The sequence below is a fragment of the Triticum dicoccoides genome, chromosome 1B (genome assembly GCF_002162155.2).
Source record: "Triticum dicoccoides isolate Atlit2015 ecotype Zavitan chromosome 1B, WEW_v2.0, whole genome shotgun sequence".
NCBI classification, from domain to species: domain Eukaryota; kingdom Viridiplantae; phylum Streptophyta; class Magnoliopsida; order Poales; family Poaceae; genus Triticum; species Triticum dicoccoides.
In genome coordinates, this window is record NC_041381.1 from 696,780,911 (window position 1) to 696,784,850 (window position 3,940).

The 3,940-nt window shown below is 40.4% G+C and overlaps 1 non-coding gene and 1 pseudogene across 1 annotated transcript; both read right to left on the bottom strand.

Moving 5' to 3' along the window:
• Nucleotides 1-3,190: 3,190 nt before the first annotated feature.
• TRNAV-UAC lies at nt 3,191-3,263 on the bottom strand. The gene has a single exon. It is a non-coding gene; the product is annotated as a tRNA-Val (tRNA).
• A 505-nt stretch (nt 3,264-3,768) lies between these two features.
• LOC119351000 lies at nt 3,769-3,911 on the bottom strand (annotated as a pseudogene).
• Between the last annotated feature and the right edge of the window lie 29 nt (nt 3,912-3,940).

Sequence of the window (3,940 nt, forward strand, 5' to 3'; positions counted from 1 at the left end):
AACATGTTAGATTTATTCAAATATTCTCAGGCTACAAAGGTTACTCCCTTCAGATAGTTACCACTTAGCTGAACTACTTCAAGTGAGCTCAAGTTGTGCAGGAAACATGCCATATACACTGTTGCGCTCAAGGTTGAGATATTTGAGGCTGGTCGCGCCACAGCCCCTGTTAATAGTATATATAGGCTCAAGATAGTCCTGCCCTCGCCACGATGAGAGGAGGCGCTCTGGGTCGGCCATGATTCCTGTTTTAATGGACAATATGGCTTCCCTGTCCCTCGTGATGCATCCTCCTCGATCATGTGTCCTCCATGTATCTGGCTTGGCCGCTTGGGCATCCCTGTTGTGGTATCTGTGGGCAGGAGCACCAAGAATGCAAGTGCAAGCATGGCGGATTTGGATCTGAAATGTGTTTCATTGCTGAACTTCATTTGTTAGAGGAGCGATGTGATATGACAAGAGATGTTTTATCGCAGTCAAGACGAAGTGGCCTGAACAAGTTGAATATTTCAGCATCGTAACATATCGCGGTCAAACAAAATCGATGTTGAAAAGAAGAAGAAAAAGAAAGCATTCAGCACTCAGGGTTGGCCACATTTACATGGAGGAAAGAAGATCTGCCGGGTCAAGAATGAAAAGAAAAGAGGATCTAAAAGACGATATCTTCGCACCGCTCCCGTCCAGTGTTATTATTTCTGTGTCGCTAGCGTTGGTGGAGTCAAAAAGGAAAGGAAAAAAATATCTAAAGAGACATTTTATTTTCCCTAGTGCTTCAGTCCAGTTTTATTACTCTGTCATGCACTCATGCTAGAGTCAGTGGAGTGAATGGCTAGCTATTAATCAAGTAGTCCCTCCTCCGTTTCTAAATACAAGACTTTTAAATATTTCAGTACGGATTTATATAGATGTATTCTAGAGTGTAGATTCAGCTAATTTTTTTAAATAATATATTTTTTTATTAATTTTCATAAATATTACGCTGGGTACATTTTTTTCAAAAATAATACACAACAAAAGGATCAAAACCTTCTGCACCCCACGCTGGATTTACAGCTTGACTTAATTAACTATTTTCATTTTCCCTTCTTTTTATCCCCCCGTCTTATCTTATATGATACGTTTTTGTATTTTTATGAGAAGAAATACGGCACCCACGATTCCAGAGTATGAAACTAAGGATACTGATATCTTGGCAGCATTCCGAGTAAGTCCTCAGCCTGGGGTTCCGCCCGAAGAAGCAGGGGCTGCAGTAGCTGCCGATTCACTACCCTTATGAAAAATCAATTACACCATAGCGTTTCCGAGGGCGAATCCACTTTGAATTTGATAAATGTATTGCTTGTGCCTAGTCGGCCCACAGCAGGCCGATTGGATTCCAGTTGGCCTACAGCTGGCCGACTGGCCCCTGTCGGCCCACTGTGGGCTGATTGGGTCCTGTCGGCCCACTGTGGGCCGACTGGAGCTAATTGGCCCGCTGTGGGCTAATTGTTTTTGCAAAAAAATAGGCATAAAAAATATATGTTTAAAAAATGTTAATCATGTGATTAAAACATGTTAAACATGTATAAAAAAATGTTTCTAATGTATACAAAAAATGTACAATATATATGCAAAAATGTTGACATAAAAAGTATGTTTTAAAAAGTGTTAATCATGTATTTAAAAATTGTTAAATGTGTGTATAATTTTTTTCCTTATTTATACAAAAAATATAAAATGTGTATGAAAAAAAGTTGACACCAAAAAATTATGTTTGAAAAATATGTTTGAAAAGTTGACATATGCCATCTGATTGTAATGCCAAGCAAAAGTTACCTGGGGTATTGTTTTCAACAACTTTCATTCTGGGGTTAAAAGAATTACCGTAGTGTTTGTATGTGAGTTATCGGCTCTATCGTGCGTATATTATTATCATATAAAGTTATCGGAGTTTGTTTTTTCACTAAATTTTTCCCCAGTCAAAAGTTACCGGCTCTATTGTGTGACCATGGTTGTTTGTTATATTGTCAGATCGTGCGTAAATTACTGTGTTATTTACACAAAATTGATGTGTATATTATCCTGTTGTTTAGACAGAAGTTATCGGGATATGTTTCAATATTTTTTCCGGGTCAAAATTACCAATGATATTTGTATGTAAATTACCAAATCTATGATGCATAATCGTGCTATTTACCCATAAGTTATCACGGTCTTTGCATCATAATTTACTAGGTCCGCATGCGTCAAATACCATGCTATTTACACATAAGTTTCCGGTTTTGTTGCCTGAGAGAAACGGATCGAGTTGTTTTTCATTTCCACGCATTTAATAAGGTATAAAAACATGTAATCTTCATGTAAAACCAGAAGGGAGAGTTAGCTCAGTTGGTAGCGTGCTATGGCCTCAACCAACAGGTTCTAGGTTTGATTCTTGCTAGCGCCCTTTTTTTTCTTTTCCACGAACGAGACTGAAAAAAACCACATCGAGCGATTGTTGCGCGGGAGACTGGAAAAAAATTGGATCGAGCGATTGTTGCGCGGGATGAGCGGATCGAGCGGTCGCCAGATCGTACGTGCCTGTTGCAAACCACCAGTCAGCAGGAAAATAGCATTGTCGAAGAGAAAAATATCTGATCATCTGCCCCTCATATGTATCATGGACATGCAGAACAATGGCCATCTGATTGTAATGCCAAGCAAAAAATGAAACATGGTAAAAGAAAATAATGCTGCCGCCCAGGATTGAACCCCAGACCCTCAGTACTGATCAAGCAGGTACCAGCGCACAATGGACGGAATGGAGAATGCCTGAGATTCCACGGTCAAGATGGCGCCGAATAGACAGACAGAGGATCGGATCACACTGAAGCTAGTGGGGCCGGGGACGCCTAAGGCTCGTGTATTTTGAGAAAACACATCTTCGGATCTTCGTCATGCTCTCCCGAGGAACATGATGGTTTTTGCTGTAGTTGCCATGAGAATAACGGTGGCCATGTGGTGTTGCCGTGGGGCTTTATTTTCTTCATGAAGAACATGATGATTTTTGCTGTAGGTTGTAATAGATGAAAAGACACAAATTATTTACTGTAAAGTTAGTTCGTTAATGGAGAGAGAAAAAATGTTATCATTTTGTCCTGCTATATTGTCATTGAGATGCAGAAAAATGCCAGATGATTGGGGCCAAAAAATAGGAGAAAAAAAAAAGAAATGCTGCTGCCCAGGATCGAACTGGAGACCTTCAGTGTGTAAGACTGACGTGATAACCACTACACCACAGCAGCCCTTATGCCTATTTCTAATCGGTACTGTAATCATACGGTAATCGTTATTATTACGTTCCTAAGCTCTCTGCTCCTTACCGTACGTTATTATTACCCTCCTCAGCTTCATAGGTACCAAAACAGCTTTTAGGGCTCATTAAAGCTGCCGGAAGGGAATATCGGTATATGCGCGTACTCGTCGATAATGCATAAATCATAGTTTACAAGTCCTACACGTATACCTAGGTTGCCAATTTTATCACCCTAATATAAACTATATAACACAAAAATTATACATTTTGAAAATAGAACATCTGAAGTTTATATTGATATATTTATTGTAATATATGATTTGTATTAGGTTGGTCAAATTGACGACCTAGAGGTACGCGCACGCCTTGTAAACTAAGAGAGAGGGAGTATATGACATGCTTTATCCGCAAAACAGCTTGTTCAGATTATTAATGTCTTGACAAGTATATTGTCAAGACATGAAGTTACATCACTGTCTGAACTCTGAACTGGATTAAGAGCAAGTTTGGTTGATCCCGTGAGAGAGATGGAGCGTGCAGCCTTAGGGAGCCATGCAGCAGTTGCACCTCGCCGGGAGCGTCTGCGACCGGAGGACGGGCAGGTCACGTAGTCGACTTCCAGGCAGTACTGCGGGCATCAGCCGCGGAGCTACATGCAGTCCTGGG